General features: G+C 40.8%; 1 long non-coding RNA gene across 17 annotated transcripts; it reads right to left on the bottom strand.

Moving 5' to 3' along the window:
* Positions 1 to 5,094: 5,094 nt before the first annotated feature.
* Positions 5,095 to 10,819, bottom strand: LOC123155471 (uncharacterized). 17 transcript variants are annotated; one of them, XR_006477423.1, is made up of 11 exons: positions 10,345 to 10,819; positions 10,077 to 10,226; positions 9,732 to 9,841; positions 9,591 to 9,623; positions 9,432 to 9,519; positions 9,228 to 9,342; positions 9,071 to 9,141; positions 8,086 to 8,700; positions 7,179 to 7,302; positions 6,196 to 6,282; positions 5,095 to 5,488 (listed from the first exon to the last, which is right to left on the bottom strand). It is a non-coding gene; the product is annotated as an uncharacterized lncRNA (long non-coding RNA). The 17 variants fall into 17 exon arrangements; XR_006477422.1 differs by lacking the exon at positions 6,196 to 6,282 and having other exon boundaries at positions 8,086 to 8,166; positions 8,279 to 8,700; XR_006477420.1 differs by having other exon boundaries at positions 5,095 to 7,302; positions 8,086 to 8,166; positions 8,279 to 8,378; positions 8,598 to 8,700.
* Between the last annotated feature and the right edge of the window lie 9,298 nt (positions 10,820 to 20,117).

Raw genomic sequence — 20,117 nt, 5'->3', positions numbered from 1 at the left:
AGCTTGAATTAGAAGTTTCTATCCCTAGAAAACTTTATGATGAGTGGAAACCTACTATTAAGATTACAGATTATGAATGCCATGCTTTGTGTGATTTGGGTTCTAGTGTTTCCAAGATTCCAAAAACTTTGTGTGATGTGCTAGGTTTTCGTGAATTTGATGATTGTTCTTTAAATTTGCATCTTACGGATTCCACTATTAAATAACCTATGGGAAGGATTAATGATGTTCTTATTTTTGCAAATAGGAATTATGTGCCCGTAGATTTCATTGGTCTTGATATAGATTGCAATCCTACATGTCCTATTATTCTTGGTAGACCTTTCCTTAGAACGATTGGTGCAATTATTGATATGAAAGAAGGAAACATTAGATTCCAATTTCCGTTAAGGAAAGGCATGGAACACTTTCCTAGGAAGAAAATTAAATTACCATATGAATCTATTATGAGAGCCACTTATGGATTGCATACCAAACATGACAATGTTTAGATCTATTCGCGTTTTAGGCCTAAGTAAGGGCGTTAGACAATAGTGCTTGTTGGGAGGCAACCCAATTTTATTTTTGTTCTTTGTTCTTTGTTCCTGTTTAGTAATAAATAATTCATCTAGCCTCTGGTTATATGTGGTTTTATGTTTTAATTAGTGTTTGTGCCAAGTTAAACCTTTACGACAGCTTATGGTTATAGTTGTGTTGATCTTGCTGAAAATCAGAAACTTTTGCACCCAAGAAAATAATTTTCATAATTCACAGAGACATGCTTTTGATCTGTTTCTTTTTTATCTGGATTGATACACAAATTTCTCAGGTTTTCCTAATTTGTCAGAATTTTTGGAGTTACAGAAGTATTAGAGAGTTAGAGATTGCTACAAACTGTTCTGTTTTTGATAGATTTTGTTTTTCGCGTGTTGTTTGCTTATTTTGATGAATCTATGGGTAGTATCGGGGGGTATGAACCATGGAAAAGTTGGAATGCATTAGATATTACACCAATATAAATAAAGAATGAGTTTGCAATAGTAACTTAAAGTGGTGATTTATTTTCTTATACTAACGGAGCTCATGAGATTTTCCGTTGAGTTTTGTGTTGTGAAGTTTTTATGTTTTGGGTAAGGATTTGATGGAGGATGGAATAAGGAGTGGCAAGAGACTAATATTGGGGATGCCCAAGGCACCCCAAGGTAATGTTCAAGGACAACCAAAATCCTAAGCTTGGGGATGGCCCGGAAGGCATCCCCTCTATCGTCTTCATCTATCGGTAACTTTACTTGAGGCTATATTTTTATTCACCACATGATATATGTTTTGCTTGGAGCATCTTGTATGATTTGAGTATTTGCTTTTTAGTTTACCACAATCATCCTTGTTGTACACATCTTTTGGGAGAGACACGCATGAATCGTGATTTATTATAATACTCTATGTGCTTCACTTATATCTTTTGAGCTAGGCAATATTGCTCTAGTACTTCACTTATATATTTTTAGAGCACGGCGGTGGCTTTATTTTATAGAAATTTATGAACTCTCATGCTTCACTTATATTATTTTGAGAGTCTTTTAGAATAGCACGGTAATTTTCTTTGGTTATAAATTTAGTCCTAATATGATAGGCATCCAAGAGGGATATAATAATAACTTTCATATAAAGTGCATTGAATACTATCGAGAAGTTTGATTCTTTATGATTACTTTGAGATATGAAGGTGGTGATATTAGAGTCATGCCAGTGGAGTAATTGTGAATTTGGGAAATACTTGTGTTGAGGTTTGTGAGTCCCGTAGCATGCACGTATGGTGTAACAAATTTGGAGCATGCAGTATTTATTGATTGTCTTCCTTATGAGTGGCGGTCGAGGATGAGCGATGGTCTTTTCCTACCAATCTATTACCCTAGGAGCATGCGTGTAGTACTTAGTTCAATGACTAATAGATTTTTGCAATAACTATATGAGTTCTTTTTGACTAATGTTGAGTCCATGGATTATACGCACTCTCACCCTTCCACCATTGCTAGCCACTCTAGTGCCGCGCAACTTTTGCCGGTACCATACACCCACCATGTACCTTCCTCAAAACAGCCACCATACCTACCTATTATGGCATTTCCATAGCCATTTCGAGATATATTGCCATGCAACTTTCCACCGTTCCGTTTATTATGACATGCTTCATCATTGTCATATTGCTTTACATGATCATGTAGTTGACATCGTATTTGTGGCAAAGCCACCCTTCATAGTTCTTTCATACATGTCACTCTTGATTCACTTCACATCCCGGTACACCGCCGGAGGCATTCACATAGTCATATTTTGTTCTAAGCATTGAGTTGTAATTTTTCGAGTTGTAGGTAAATAGAAGTGTGATGATCATCATTTTTTTGACCGTGAACAGTAGGGGAACCCCCTACTATGAAAGAATTAAATTAATAATGGTAAGAAGTTACATGGTTAATTTACATCTCCATTCTCCCTTTGGGATAAGGTCAAGTGGCTACTCTAATGAAGAGAAGACAGTAGCAAGGGGATGAAATTTTTGTGCTTCTCTTTGACCCTATGGGTTAGGAGTGAGAAATTAGATTTGAATCTATGTAACCAAGCTAAACGGGAGGGAGCAATCCCCCTAAAATGATTGTTATTGTGTTCTTTCCATATACTCCATGCCGCCAAGAGGAAAACGTCCATGAATAGTGGCCTCCCCCAAGCTTCTTTTGCTAGAGAGACCTTAGATAATCTTGTCCCCCTTTGCTGCCATACAATTCCCAGTGTGGACCAACATTGTGTGCTGATGTTGCAATCAAATAACAAATGTTCCAGAGTTTCTTCTATGTGTTGTCCGCAAAGTATGCAATCATGATTATTCCCAATGTTATAATGGCGCCGTTTGAGCATATTCCTTGTGTTTAGGCGGTCCGATAGTAGTAGCCAGCCAAATACTTTAATCTTCATGGTTGATTTAGATCTCCAGATCCAGTGAAAAGCTCGATGTCCTTGGATGTCTCGAAAACAGAAGGTGTAGTATTTATGAGTGGTTTATTCTTTGTCACCCCAAGCATACGTCCAGATATCCTTGTGTAGCGATGCATTTGATAAATCAATACCCCTGGTGTCCATCTGAATTTGCCTCACTTCACCATGTGCTTATGGAGAGAGGGGTAGGTGGAACGCTTCTTGAAGTGACGTGATGGACAAGAAATCTCTAACCAAAATATCTTCCTCGGTGGCATACGAGAATGCACGTGGGTACGCTTCTGCTAAAATGTTACCACACATATCATCCTTCCAGAAGAGGACCGTGTTGCCAGCCACCACTTGAACTTTTGTGATGCCATGAAAGATTGGCATGAGTTTTGTTACATCCCTCCACCAGAACGAGCCACAAGGGTATGATCCATGTGGGATCTGCCCCTCGTAATATATGTCCTTAATAAGCTGCACCCAGGGCACGTCCCAATTATTATACAACTTATGAAGATATTTGAGCAAAAGTGCATCCCCTTGAATTCTAAGATCGATGACTCCTAAACCTCCACTTGCTTTTGGTTTACATACCATACCCCAGGATGCCAACGAGTTCATTTGTCGCCTTGTTCTGTTTTTTGGTCCAAAGACATCTTGTTCGGATCTTGTCCAACAACTCAATGATTTTGGTTGGCAAACACGAAGTGCATAGGGCGAATATGACTAGAGAGGTAATCACTGAGTTGAGTAAAGAGAGCTTTCCACCGTATGAAATCATATTGAGTGTTGCAAACAATCTTCTTTCTACCATGCATACTAGGGGGATAAGTTCTTGAACAGTGGGCCATCTTGTTCCCAAAAGCAACCCCAGATATGTAAATGGCATTTTTCCAATGACACATCCAAAAATGCGCACCAACTGTTCACAGCGATCTGCAGCACAGTTGATAGGAATGATGGTGGACTTACGGAAGTTTATTTTCAGCCCAATGGAGGTGGCATAATCAGCTAAAATGTTTTTTAGGACCAAGTCTTGTTGAGGGCAGGTTGGGAGAACGAGGATGGTGTCTTCGGCGTATTGTATGAACAAATAATCTTTTTGGTTACTTGAGGGGAACAACAGCTGAATTTCATTGCGTGCAAAAGCATCATTAATGGCAGCTTGAAGGAGATCCGTTGCAAGGACAAAAATTAGTGGGGACAGTGGATCGCCTTGTCTGACCCCGCATTTACAGTGGAATTGTTGTCCCCGGTTGCCATTAAGAAGGACAGAAGATTTGCCCGAAGAGAAAATGCATCTTATCCAATTCAACGACTTTTCATTGAATCCCATGCTTACCATAATTTCAATCATTGCTTCATGTTCAATGGTGTCAAACGCCTTGGCAAAGTCTAACTTTAGTAGAATAATTTCCTTCTTTGAAGATTGGCAATGGTAAATATATTCACACGCCGAGGCCAGGCAATCTTGAATGGATCTACCTTTGACAAAACCATATTGGTTGCGATGGATTATCTTTAAGATAACTTTTTGTAGACGGTTTGCCAAAAAAATTGTGACAACTTTCAGACATGAGTTAAGTAATGTGATCGGACGTAAGTCATTAACTGAAGCTGGAGAATTTATCTTAGGGATGAGAGTAATGAAACCATCATTTATATTTTCCAGATTGAGATTTCCCTCATGGAATTGATTGTGTAGACGATAAAAGTCTTCTTTGATGATGGACCAGCAACGTTTCAAGAAAACCCCAGTGAAACCATCCGGTCCAGGTGCCCGATCAGCCGGCATTTCCTTAATGACCCGATCAATCTCTTCATGTGTGAACGGGAGTGTAAGTTGATCAAGACCCTCATACTTCTTAATGATACTAGATGACCAGTTAACCCGTTTAAAACCATGTTCGTGTTGAAAATATTTGCATTTTTTTAATAACCATATATTTGAGTACATTTAGTAAGAACTTATACCCCTATATATAAAAGAAATTAAATGCAAATATTTTCTTATTAGGTAATAATGCCACAAATTAGATCATCGGTAAGTAAAGATAGTTGAGCCTGCAATTAGGAACTCCGAGTAGCTATAAACTTGCATTAAAAAAAAGAGTAAACACAAGTGACACAATAAAATGTACATGAACTCATGAACATTGTGTGAGAGAAGTTAATAGAAATAGTGGTCAATTACATCATATAATTTGGTTCTATACTCTTCTGTATATATCCTGAATGCTACCCCTTTGTGATCAACTCTTTGTCCTTCAAATCAAATGGCACAGCTACTGCCCCTTGCCCCTTGCAGAAAAAGAAAGGGGGACTCTGTAAATACCCATAAATGTAAACTTATAATTGCAAGAAAAATGCCACAAGCACCATATATAAGGATATATTACAAAATACAATGCAGTTCATAGGCTCATTCTTCAATTGACATTCTGGATATCAAATCAAAATTATGAGGTATTGTTGTGAATTTCAAAACTTCAAACCAGGTGCTAGCCTCAGAACATCCTTCAGTATGTACCTACCACAAATTATAGTCAGATTAATAAAATACATATCCCTTTTTAGAAGCGAAAAGATACAACCATCTAAAATAGAGAAACTTGGCGGCACGCGGAATAAAGAAGATATTGCTCATGCTCGCTTGAGACAAGGAATATAGCTAAAGAATTTTCCAAACCCTAAGAACGAACTACAATAAACAGCCAAGAAAAATCTAATATTCTACATATGCTGGACACATGGATGTTACTATAAAAAGGGAAGGCATCAACAAGCATAAGTATCTCATTTTTAGCTACCAATATTAGCAAATATTCTGTTATGGGAAACTATTTAATGGTAGAAACTCTGAATGACGCAAATAGTCATTCTTCACATCATCATCTTGCTGGTGACAAAATAAACACTATTGTTTCATTATCTCATGACAAGCTATATCAAGCGCATTGTCTCCTTTCACTATGGCAAACAATCTTACTATCAATGGACATGTTCTGGGAAAAAGTGTTTTTAGTTCTCACAAATCTGCACATGTTCTCGCAAACTGTATCTAACATGTGCAGGTTTTAGAGAACTAAACAAGCTTTGTACAGAATATGTGTAGTTCAAGGCTGTATTTCAGAAAGTCTAACTGTGTCGGAAAAAAAAATTGAAACCAACACTGTAAAAAAAGCGTGCCTAAGATTGTCAAAAATTTGAACCTAGTCCAAGCACTTCCTAAAATACCTTGTTATGTTCTCCATGAGTGCACTCATTAATCTGTCAGTTGGTGTCATAAAGAGCATCTGCGAGACACTTTTTACTGTGCAGCAGCTAGTGTTATGTAAAAAGGGGTGGAATCATCAGGTGAAGATAGATCTCTCCTCATTCAGTTGGTAGTGCACTTCCATAAAGTTTATTAGTAGAGATATTACAGTTTGATGATAACATTCTTATATATATTAAACAAAGCCAATGCCCAAGTACTGATTTATGAGTGTGAAACCACAATACATGTGAGCGAGCATGCTATCTTTATCAACGAGTAGTTCTATTTTCTCACCACAATCTAGTACCTGATGCACCACTGGTTAGATTAAATACTGTTAGGAGGAAAACATACTGAAGCTTCAGACATATCCCCATAGATATAGTATCAGACGATCTAGGTTTTTTTTACGGGCGGTCACAGACCGAGTTGACGAGCACTCCGCTGCCGCGTGGACCAATGATTTTATGGGCCCAATGGCAGGCACCCGGTAAAGCAGTCAAAGTTGTAACAAAAGACGAAGTGAATAGTAAAAATCAAGGGTGAAAAATGATCAAAGAAGCTAATCGAACAGCCATCGATCGTGCACGCGCGAAGGCCCCCAGAACGGCGGGTTGCCCACCAGCGTTTATATGTTCGATGAAACTCATGGATCTCCGTAACTACAGGTTTACAAATAACAAAATCAATGAAGAAGCTTATTGTATAAGCCTACTAAATTTGCCAACAGTATGTAACCAAGAGTAGTTATCTGCACAAAACAGGGCTGCATACTTTCTCCAGGTCTAGTTTTCACAAATAAGTTCCTACTGGATACAGCTACTAACTGAAGTAAAATCAAGCATGTATGCGCTCTGACTATCACAACTTCCAGTAAACTAAGTAACTAACTATATTGAGCAAAATGTATAATGCTCTACATTAGGTAGGGAGACGAACACAAGTAGCAGAGTATATGCACCTTGAACATGTTGATGTTTGCTTTGGTCTCCCCCTCAAGGCCAGCCCACAAACAGAAGCAATAAACCTCTGTACCTCCTCCATGTTAATATGAACCGGCCCTATAAGGCAGAGATTTTCCTAAACTGAAAGAATAAACATCATTAAACTGTCTTCAGGAGTAAAAGCATATATATATATATATATATAAACTGAGCTGATCTGCAGGCCCTATAAGAACTAACGGGAATGACACGAGAACAGTATGGTATAGAAACAGAAGACCTGGGCAAGAACCAACTAATGGAAAAATTACAAACCTATATTATACATACTATTACAGTTCGAAATGAAGATTCTCAAGAGAAATGTGTAAACTAAAATACTAAAAAGAATCATAGCCAATTCAAAAATGGCTGCATACACATATACAGATTTTCAGGAGAAATGTGTAAACTAAAACACCTAACAAATATTTGAATCGTGTATATGCAAAGCACATTGCTAGCACGACCCACCATGCAAACGATCATCATAAATACTTGTGAATCTGTTTCAGACCATACCAACACAACTGGATAGCAAGATGATCAGGGTAAACAAATTACCTACGGAACCATGTATGCTTGTGCAGCTAATCAGACATCTCTCTAAAATAGATCAGTGAAGATAATTTGCTCACAGAATCATATATGCTTATGCAACTAATGAAGCATCTATATTAAATAGCCATTGAAAATACATCTTTAAAGAACAAAGCAGAGAAAGTAATTTCTTCACAAATCGTGTATGCATGTATGTGGAACTAATTAAACATCTCTATAAACAGTTACAAAAAATTAGTCCCAAAAGATCAACACTGGAGCACACACAAGAGACATTAGTTCACATCAAAATACATATGCCAAGGCATCAGCAATACAACCCACCTGAAGTTTAGAGGCAGTATCCACGACAAAAGCAGACAAGATCGACAAGAACACCAAATTCATAATTACAGCTAGAACAGTCTGTCATAATGTGAATAACACGCATAGGTCAGTCATAAAAAGAGTACTCCACTTTTTACTACCACTGTGGGCTAGCTCTGCTGTCCAAATGGAAAATTTGAACCGTGCATACCACAAAATGATTTGAGAAATCAAACCATGCAATACTTAATCATTCGATTGCTAGGGAACAATTTCTGAGAAGTCCAGATAAAGGTTATTCACAGCTATACCTGAATACATCAGTTAAGCCTATCAGTGTTATCAGTACAACACAGTTAGTGGCAGCAAGATAATCAAGATAATTAGAAGTTTCTTCCATAATGTTAATAACTGCCAAGCACTGATGTATATCTCCATGTAATCACATAATTCTGATGGTAAGTGTAGCGTGAGAAATGAACATGTCAAGCAAGGCTAGTGACAAGAAAGTGGATCCAATAGTAACTTACTTCTCACACTCCGCAAGCCCATAAACCAACTTGAAGAGGGGTGTCCATCTTCTATCAGACTGACACACATAACTGAACGAGAACCAGTTTTTCCACAAGCAAGCTGAATAAGAACACATAATGCCATGTTAATGGAAGGAAATGAAAACACAGAAATAACAGACAACTGGAACTTGACACAGTGAACACTCATACAAATGTAAAAAGGATAGTGAAAACTTCATTTCAAACATAAGACCTATATATATGGAGCTACTCAAAAAAGCATATATTGGTACATGCCTCAGGCCTTGAACTATTCTAGTTGCAACTGCGCGCCAAGTATATCAATAATATTCTCTAATGTTTCTAGCTTTCTCCCATGTAAAAGATAGTACAACGTTAAGCATGGCAGTGTCAAAAAGAAAAGAGAAGGATATACTATAACAACAAAACATGCACAAGATGCCTTCTTTGTCTTCTGTGCTGCTTACCAAGAAAATGTTGACCTACAATAGTGGGCAAGCTTCTTCGAGATGCAAATATGCAAAACAAGTATCATTATCTGAAAGCAACCACATAGTTCATTTGTTGGATGCAGTCAGTCGTAAAAGAAAAAAGAATGTTAGTAAATTAGAACTGCACACACACCTCAAATAATATTTTGGCCCATGTAGGCAAGTGTGCGTTTACATCCAGGAACTTAAGCATCTGCCCAGGGCAATCCCGACCCTCTTCTTAACAACCCCAGATTGCTGAAAGGAATCTGCAAAATCATCGAAACCAACAAAGATGATTTTAGGACGAGACACCTTGCATCACCTGCCCTTATCCAGGCTCTAATGATAGACATACGCTTCTGGTCCTCGTAGAAGCCCTGGGGACGTCTTCTCCGGCTTCTGCGGTTGCTTTCCTGGATCCTCTGCTCTTTCTCGTCCAGCGGCTGCACCAATCACAGCACAACATCAGGGACAAGAAACAAGAGAGGAGTAAGCCACTGCCTAGCAAACTTACCATGGGGGACAGAACATAACAACCCCTGCAAAACTATGAAAAAAGGTTCCAGTCAAACATGAGAGGAAATCAAAAGGGAATAAAAAAAGATCCTTCTTCTCTGCTAATCTGAAGGGATAAACAAAGGGTAAAATGACTCACCGAACCTACCTCTCCCTGACTAGTTTGTCAAGACCTTGGTTGTAGCAAAGGTATTTGCTCCTGTTCCTCACCGAACCACCGTGCAACCACAGCAAGGCCATGACCATGAACTGGAAGATGGAAATCAGCACCAAATCAGGTAATATTGGAGGATGTCGGGTTTGCACTCCACATTTTACAATTCATAGGTGCACTTTTTCTTTTGTTCAACAGAAAGTAATTAAGTATTAAGCCTCAGCCTGGGCCCCTCTAATGAAAAATTCCATACAGCAGCTAAGCTAATATCCATTCTCCAATCGTGAAGTTTAAACAGAAAAACAAACAGAGGTAACAATCTCACTTTACCTGTAAATGGAATGCAACTAAGGAGATAAATTCCGTGGAACAAATCGTTCCATCTTTGGGACAATTAACACCAGAAATTCATCTACAGAAGCATCTGAAATCTTTCATCAATAAAAGAAACAAGTTTAAATATCCTTGATCTTGACATGCCTGCAAATCGGAAGAACATCAATGCCATATGGAGATGCATTATACACAAATAGAAAGATCAGGAGGAGATTATTGTGTGATGGTGAGAGAGAGAGAGAGGAGCCTAGGGGAAGATCACCTTGGCATCAGCCATTGCTTGATGCTCGCGCTGCTCCCCAAAATCTGCCCGTGGTCACCTCTCCCCGCCGCCAGGGAGGAGGAGGGGCTTGGGGCGGACCAGGGAGGGAGGAGGAGGGCAGATGCAGGAGGGCGCGGCTAGGGTTCGTGGGGGTGGCGGCTGAGACGAGGGAGGAGGGAGGGGTGCGGGCGTGCGGCTGTGGGGATTGGGGAGGCAAGGGGCGCAAGCCGACGCCTCGCCGGTGTAGGCCGACGCCGGCCGGTCACCCTCTCCCGTCCGCTGCCGTACCTCCCTCTCCTCTCCTCTCCCCTTTCTCTCCCTCTCATCTTCCTATCTCGGGGAGAAGGGATGCGGCGGCCGGCGGCTATCCGGACGAGCAGGAAGGAGGGAGGAGGTGCGACACTGTCGAGGGAGGGAGGGAGGGAGGAGGCGCGGCGCTGTCGAGGGAGGGAGGGAGGGAGGAGGCGTGTGGTGGCTAGGGTTGGTGTGGGTGTGGGCTCTGGCGCAGCAACCCGATGACCAGGATTGGGAGCGGAGCGCGCGCGGGGATTGGGCAAAGCCTTTTCCACCCGAGATCGATCCACCCAGCCAACAGGCATAGAACACGAGCCCACCAGTCATTGGGCATGAGAACTTACCATGCGGTCAAAACCACCAGCGAGAGCAACGAGCATCTAACGGCCCAAACGAAGTTAAAGATCAGATTAACCACGATCCAACGGCCAACGAAGGCTGAAATCGGGGGAGCCTCTTGGAGGTGAGTTGGCTAGCCTCTTTTTTGTTTTAAATAGGACATGTCAAATTTCATATTGTGCAGTTTAGCAGTGCCTATTCTTTCTTTGAAGGTTTCAAATATGATTGATTCTTTTCCAGCGTGGTAATCAACAATGTCTCCATTGGCAGTGGTGAGACATGCAATGTTATTCCGTCTGTATCTCTCAGAGGCTAGGGCTTGGAAAAAATTTGAGTTCTTGTCTCCAAATTTGACCCACATCACCGTGCAACGTTTCTTCTAGTAGAGCTGCTGGTATCGTAAGAGTCTCAAAATGTGAGCTTTCAATATTTTTCTGAAGTTGCTTTCTGGTATCGATAAAATTCTCTTGTTCTCCAGTTCATCAAGTTCATTGAGAGCTTTGTTTGAGTTAGCAATGGCCACTGAGAGCTTGGAGATCCCTTTACTCCACTGTTTGAGGTCACGTTGTGGGTTCTTGAGCTTATGACATAGGATAGTAGCATAGTTTGTTGATTTGACCTGCTTAGCCCAAGATTTTGCCACAGTTTCCATGAACCCAGGATGATAAATCCAGTATGTTTCAAATATGAAAAGCTTAGATCTTGGGATTGTCGTTTCAATATTCACAACACATGGACTATGGTCAGAAACATGTTTGCCCAAGGGTTTTACCATGGTTTTGGGATATGTTGTAGTCCAGTTATTCCTGGTGAAAAACTAATCTAGTTGTTCGAGGAGGGGATCTACCTACATATTGCTCCATGTGAAAGAACGACCTTTAATTGGCAATTCAATGAGACTTTGAGCTCTTATGAAATCATTGAAGGTTATCATATCATTTACATTGCCCCCAGGTTTGTTACGATTATCAGGTGCACGAATGAGGTTAAAATCACCCACAAATAACCAATCCTCATGTGAAGGGATATCAATATCGAATAGCCATTGAATGAATGTTTGACATTGTTCTCCTTGGCAGGTCCCATAAATATTGACCAGTGTCCAATGCTGTGCAGACTGTGTTGAAGTAAACCTAGTGACAAGTGCAAAATCTTTAGAGAACAAAGTAACAACCGAGAAGATCAAACTGTTCCATATTGTGGCAATACCACCAGAGGCCCCACGCGAAGCAACAAAAGCAAATTGATCAAAGTTTCGCGGGCAACAAGATTTAACAAAAGGTAGATCAAAAGAGGTCTTTTTCGTTTCCTGCAGACACACGATAGCGCAACCACTAGACCTGATAACATTTGACAGTGCTAACTGCTTATCGTCCGAGTTTAACCCGCGAACATTCCAACATAAGACATTCCAGTTCACTAATGAAGGCATTAAATAAAAGAGGAGAGAATATTAAGTAGAGGCTTCTTGCTCCTCCTCCAGAGGGGCCATGAGAGCGTCGTCAGAGAGCTCACCAGCCGGGATATCACACAAGTTGTTGCCAATCTGCTGGATAACATTGACAGGAGTTGGTGGGGGGATCTGATCCTCAGCGTTGTCTTTGATCCTCACAGCAACTAGCACAATTCTAGGCTTAACCTTCGAGACCTTCATCTTAGTGTCAGATACCAGATGGATGCGAAAGCCATCATACTTATTGGAGCGAGCATTGCAGCATAGAGAGACAGAACTTTCAGGCGCCACAGCCTTCCCTTTGCGCTTGAGAGCAGCTACTGCATCGTCAGGGTGTGTTGTGTTGGCAGTGTCTGGTTGGTCCTGCATCATAGCCTCATCAGTTATATCAGTGAGAGTAATCGACTGATCCTCCTACAGTGTTTTAGTAACAGGTATGTACTCTAGCAAAGGCACATCGCAGGTGGGAGCCAGCTCTGTCATTATGTTACCAGTAGGCTCGACATTGTTCAGACATAAATCCAAATTAGCTGCATCAGGAAAACTTTCAGTCAAGGCAGAAGAATTGTCATGTTGTGTGATCGTCTGAGTGGCAGAAGTGACAGTCAAGATTCCATCATTCTTAGAGATAGTGAAGTTGAGAGCCACACTTTTGTGTCTGAAACCATAATTGGAACTCCAAGGGCCATAATAGGCAATTATGGGCATAACAACAGCTTTGAGGTAAGTGTTAAATTTCAGCATTGGCACACATTCACTCAGTAGCATGGCTGGAATGAAGTTACCTTGAGCCTCCATGCTTAAGTGCATCCCAGTAGCTGACACTATGAGGGAAATTTCCAATGAGTTGGCGGGCAGAGGGCAAGCAATAGTGTTGGTCGGTGCTTGGTTTGCAGAGCTAGATACCTCCTGAGGCCAGAACTGATTCATCAATGTAACAGGTACCAGCACATAGGAATCAGAAATAGTGGCACTGGAGTCATAACTACCATACATAGAGATTGAGTCATTCCATGCAGATGTAGGGCTATCATGGAGGTTTTTTGGAGGCACAATTCCATGGTTCACCAGAAGCCCTTCCCCAGCCAACCATTCCTGAAAGTTATAGAGCACTGGTGGAGCTTGCAGTGGTTGTGGGGGCCAAACTCCCCATTCAGGGTGAAACTCAACATCATTTCCCTCATCCACAACTACATTCTCACTGTCACTTTCTCCCTGGTTGGCATTAGTAGCAGCATTCTGAAGTAGGCAGTTGTGCAATTGCTGCTGATAAATTTGTTCAGCATCAAACCATCACCATGCAGAGGGTGAGCAATGTCGTCAGCAGGAGGCGGATCTTCTCCCGCCGAGGGACCTCAGGCAAGTGAGCATTCCAGTCTGAACTGCGCAGAATGGTCACTCCAACTATCCAACTCTGCCTAGGTCCGCCTAACTGCAGCATGACAAAGCTTTTAGGAACAAGGCACAGATGAATGACCCGGGCTTTGACAAGTACAAACTTCCTATCGTTCCTAGGATTGTACCATTCCACAAGACTGCCAAACTTATCCACAGATTTATGGATGTAGTGCTGTGTCTGGTAATCATACGGAAATCCAATATAAAGCAGCCAGACCTCAGGGCCAAAAGTGGTGAGTCTCATATTTAAAGCAGCATCATGTGTGATGATCATCATTATTGAGCATTGTCCCATGTCAGGAAATAAAAAAAAGGCCAAAGAAGCCAAGAAAAAAAAGGAGAAAAGAAAAAAAGAGAAAAAAAGAAAAAGGAAAAGGAAAAATGAGTGAAAAAGAGAGAAGGGGCAATGTTACTATCCTTTTTCCACACTTGTGCTTCAAAGTAGCACCATGATCTTCATGATAGAGAGTCTCTTGTTTTGTCAGTTTCATATACTAGTGAGAATTTTTCATTATAGAACTTGGCTTGTATATTCCAACGATGGTCTTCCTCAAATGCCCTAGGTCTTCATGAGCAAGCAAGTTGGATGCACACCCACTTAGTTTCTTTTTGAGCTTTCGTACACTTATAGCTCTAGTGCATCCGTTGCATGACAATCCCTACTTACTCACATTGATATATATCGATGGGCATCTCCATAGCGCGTTGATACGCCTAGTTGATGTGAGATTATCTCCCTCTTTTTGTCTTCTCCACAACCACCATATTCTCTTCCACCATAGTGCTATGTCCATGGCTCACACTCATGTATTGCATGAAAGTTGAAAAGGTTTGAGAACATCAAAGTATGAAACAATTGCTTGGCTTGTCATCGGGGTTGTGCATGATTTGAGTATTTTGTGTGACGAAGATGTAGCATAGCCTGACTATATGATTTTGTAGGGATAAGCTTTCTTTGGCCATGTTATTTTGAGAAGACATAATTGCCTTGTTAGTATGCTTGAAGTATTATTGTTTTTATGTCAATATTAAACTTATGATTTGAATCTTTCGGATCTGAACATTCATGACACAATAAAGAAAATTACGTGGATAAATATGTTAGGTAGCATTCTGCATCAAAAATTCTGTTTTTATCATTTACCTACTCGAGGACGAGTAGGAATTAAGCTTGGGGATGCTTGATACGTCTCCAACGTATCTATAAGTTTTGATTATTCCATGCTATTATATTATCTATTTTGGATGTTTAATATGCATTTATATGCTATTTTATATTATTTTTTGGACTAACCTATTAACCTAGAGCCCAGTGCCAGTTTCTGTTTTTTGCCTGTTTTAGAGTTTCGCAGAAAAGGAATACCAAACGGAGTCCAAACGGAATGAAACTTTCGCGATGATCTTTCTTGGACCAGAAGCAAACCAGAAGACTTGTAGATGAAGTCGGAGACGCAATGAGGCAGCCACGAGGGTGGAGGGCGTGCCCAGGAGGGTAGGGCGCGCCCCCTACCTCGTGGGCCCCTCGTGGATCTCTTGACCTAGTTTCTTCGCCTATATATACTCTTATACCCGCAAAAACATCAAGAGGAGCCATGAAAACACTTTTCCACGGCCACACCCTTCTGTACCCGTGAGATCCCATCTAGGGGCCTTTTCCCGCGTCCTGCCGGAGGGGGGTTCGATCACGGAGGGCTTCCACATCAACACCATTACCGTTCCAATGAAGTGTGAGTAGTGTACCTCAGACCTACGGGTACATAGCTAGTAGCTAGATGGCTTCTTCTCTCTCTTTGATTCTTAATACCATGTTATCCTCGATGTTCTTGGAGATCTATTCGATGTAATACTCTTTTGCAACGTGTTTGCCGAGATCCGATGAATTGTGGATTTATGATTAGATTATCTATGAATTTTATTTGAGTCTTCTCTGAATTCTTATATGCATGATTTGATATCTTTGCAAGTCTCTTCGAACTATCGGTTTAGTTTGGCCTACTAGATTGGTTTTTCTTGCAATGGGAGAAGTGATTAGCTTTGGGTTCAATCTTGTGGTGTCCTTTCCCAATGACAGTAGGGGCAGCAAGGCACGTATTGTATTGTTGTCATCAAGGATAAAAAGATGGGGTTTTCATCATATTGCTTGAGTTAATTCCTCAACATCATGTCATCTTACTTAATGCGTTACTCCATTCTTTATGAACTTAATACTCTAGATGCATGCTAGATAGTGGTCGATGTGTGGAGTAATAGTAGTAGATGCAGAATCGTTTCGGTCTACTTGACATGGACGTGATGCCTATATTCATGATCATTGCCTTAGATATCGTCATAATTATGCGCTCTTCTATCAATTGCTCGGCAGTACTTTGTTCACCCACCATAATATTTACTATCTTGAGAGAAGCCACTAGTGCAACCTATGGCCCCGGGTCTATTTTACATCATATTAGTTTCCTTTCAACTTGCCAATTTTTGTCGTTGTTTCTTTACTTTCCAATCTTTTACTTTCGAATATATAAATCAAAATACCAAAAATATTTACTTTACCGTTTATCTATCTCTATCAGATCTCAATTTTGCAAGTAACCGTGAAGGGATTGACAACACCTTATCGCGTTGGGTGCAAGTTTGTTGATTGCTTGTGCAGGTATTCAGTGACTTGTGTGTTGTCTCCTACTGGATTGATACATTGGTTCTCAAACTGAGGGAAATACTTACTCTACTTTGCTGCATCACCCTTTACTCTTCAAGGGAAAAACTAACGCAAGATCAAGAGGTAGTAGACGGTGAGGGAGAAGGGGATTCAGCAAAGAGTGAAATGATGGTTGCTCCGTCCGTCAAATTTAGACTGCGGGGAGGTGGGGTTTTGTGATACGACAGTTCGTTACTACCGCGCTACGACCGGGGTGATTCTCTGCCCGCATACTACTTTCTAATTTGGTGGATGACATTTGGGCCCACACACTACATGGCCTGCATGTCGGTGAACAAAAGTAAAATGGCGTTCAGTAGAGGGAGACATTTCAATGACCCCGGAGGAGCCAGAAGTGGTAGTATATCCATTGTACTAGTAGTAATTATTTCTCTGGATAGCTGTAGAGCGTCTCCATTCAGTAGATCCCATCCATCCTAGTAAATAATAAAATCAATTCAAAATCCCATATATATACTTAATGAGAGGCGCTACCCAGCACACCGCCCCCAAAAAAAACCTAGGTGCTCTTCTTCCTCCTCACTCCCACCCACCTCACGTCTGCTCGCTCCACTCGTACCCCCAAATTCCTCACCTCGCTCCTACAGAAAACCCCAACTCCCCTTCTTCCGCAATACTACAGAAAAACCCCAACTCCCCTTCTTCTTCACTCGCACTATGCTACGTCTTGAGCTAGCGTCGGTTTTCCCCAAAGAGGAGAGGGTGATGCAGCAAGTGTAGCGTAAGTATTTCCCTCAGTTTTGAGAACCAAGGTATCAATCCAGTAGGAGGCTCCTCAAAAGTCCCACGCACCTACACAAACAAACTGAGAACTCGCAACCAACGCAATAAAGGGGTTGTCAATCCCTTCACGGCCACTTACGAAAGTGAGATCTAATAAAGATAGTAAGATAAGATAAATATATTTTTGGTATTTTATAATATAGATGCAAAAAGTAAAGATGCAAATAAAAGTAGATTGGAAGCAAATATGATAAGAGATAGACCCGAGGGCCATAGGTTTCACTAGAGGCTTCTCTCAAGGTAGCATAAGTATTACGGTGGGTGAACAAATTACTGTCGAGCAATTGATAGAAAAGCGCATAGTTATGAGATTATCTAGGCATGATCGTGTATATAGGCATCATGTCCATAACAAGTAGACTGACTCCTGCCTGCATCTACTACTATTACTCCACACATCGACCGACTCCTGCCTGCATCTAGAGTATTAAGTTCATAAGAACAGAGTAACGCTTTAAGCAAGATGACATGATGTAGAGGGATAAACTCATGCAATATGATATAAAACCCATCTTGTTATCCTCGATGGAAACACTACAATACGTGTCTTGCAACCCTTTCCGTCACTGGGTAAGAACACCGCAAGATTGAACCCAAAGTTAAGCACTTCTCCCATGGCAAGAAAGATCAATCTAGTAGGCCAAACCAAACTGATAATTCGAAGAGACTTGCAAAGATAACTCCATCATACATAAAAGAATTCAGAGAAGATTCAAATATTATTCATAGATAAACTAGATCATAAACCCCCAATTCATTGGATCTCGACAAACACACCGCAAAAAGAGATTACATCGAATAGATCTCCACAAGAGAGGGGGAGAACATTGTATTGAGATCCAAAAAGAGAGAAGAAGCCATCTAGCTAATAACTATGGACCCGTAGGTCTGTGGTAAACTACTCACAACTCATCGGACGTGCAAGGATGTTGATGTAGAAGCCCTCCGTGGTCGATTCCCCCTCCGGCAGAGTGCCGGCGAAGGCTCCAAGATGGGATCTCGTGGATACAAAAGGTTACGGCGGTGGAAATTGTGTTTCGTGGTGCTCCTGGATGTTTTCGGGGTACGTAGGTATATATAGGAGGAAGAAGTACGTTGGTGGCCGCCCTAGGGGCCCACGAGACAGGGGGCGTGCCCTACAGGGGGGGGCCTATATCGTGGGGTCCTCGGGAGCTTCTTGACTTGCACTCCAAGCTCTCCGGATCACGTTCGTTCCAAAAATCACGCTCCCGAAGGTTTCATTCCGTTTGGACTCCGTTTGATATTCCTTTTCTTCGAAATACTGAAATAGGCAAAAAAACAGCAATATGGGTTGGGCCTTCGGTTAGTAGGTTAGTCCCAAAAATGATATAAATGTGTAAAATAAAGCCTATAAACATCCAAAAGGGGTAATATAATAGCATGGAACAATCAAAAATTATAGATACGTTGGAGACGTATCAAGTATCCCCAAGCTTAATTCCTGCTCGTGATAAAAAGAGAATTTTGATGTGGAATGCTACCTAGCATAGTTCATAATGTAATTTTCTTTATTGTGGCATGAATGTTCAGATCCAAATGAATACAAAATAAAAGTTCATATTGATAAAAGAAATATTAATACTTCAAGCATACTATTCAAAGTAATCATGTCTTCTCAAAATAACATGGCTAAAGAAAGTTATCCCTCCAAAATCATATAGTCTGGTTGTTGCTCTATCTTCATCACACAAAGTATTTAATCATGCACAACCCCGATGACAAGCTAAGCAATTGTTTCATACTTTAATAATCTCAAACTCTTTCAACTTTCACGCAATACATGAGCGTGAGCCATAGCACTATAAGTGGAATAGAATGGTGGTTGTGGAGAAGACAAAAAGGAGAAGATAGTCTCACATCAACTAGGCGTATCAACGGGCTATGGAGATGCCCATTAATAGATATCAATGTGAGTGAGTAGGGATTGCCATGCAACGGATGCACTAGAGCTATAAATATATGAAAGCTCAACAAAAGAAACTAAGTGGGTGTGCATCCAACTCGCTTGCTCACGAAGACCTAGGGCACTTTTGAGGAAGCCCATCATTGGAATATACAAGCCAAGTTATATAATGAGAAATTCCCACTAGTATATGAAAGTGACAACATATGAGACTCTCTATCATGAAGATCATGGTGCTATTTTGAAGCACAAGTGTGGAAAAAGAGATAGTAGCATTGTCCTTTCTCTCTTTTTCTCTCATTATACTTTTTTTCCTTTTCTTTTTCTCTTTCTCTTTTTTTCCTTGGCCTTCTTTTTTTGGCCTTTCTCCTTTTTTTTCTTTTTCTTTTTTTCCTTTTTCTTTTTTTCTTTTTTGTAAAGTCCGAAGTCTCATCCCGACTTGTGGGGGAATCATAGCCTTCATCATCCTTTCCTCACAAGGACAATGCTCTAATAATGAAGATCATCACACTTTTATGGATTTACAACTCAAAGCTAGAACAACATATACCTCTATATGAATGCCTCCGACGGTGTACCGGGATATGCAATGAATCAAGAGCGACATGTATGAAAATTATGAAGGTGGCCTTGCCACAAATACGATGTCAACTACATGATCATGCAAAGTGCAATATGACAAAAGTAATGTGTGTCATATGAATGGAACGGTGGAAAGTTGCATGGCAATATATCTCGGAATGGCTATGGAAATGCCATAATAGGTAGGTATGGTGGCTGTTTTGAGGAAGGAGTATGGTGGGTGTATGGTACCGGCGAAAGTTGCGTGGCACAAGAGAGGCTAGCAATGTTGGAAAGGTGAAAGGGTG

The sequence above is a fragment of the Triticum aestivum genome, chromosome 7B, assembly GCF_018294505.1.
Source record: "Triticum aestivum cultivar Chinese Spring chromosome 7B, IWGSC CS RefSeq v2.1, whole genome shotgun sequence".
Classification (NCBI taxonomy): Eukaryota; Viridiplantae; Streptophyta; class Magnoliopsida; order Poales; family Poaceae; genus Triticum; species Triticum aestivum.
The sequence above is the reverse complement of the archived record's forward strand: the minus strand, read 5'-3'. Positions and strand labels throughout refer to the sequence as shown.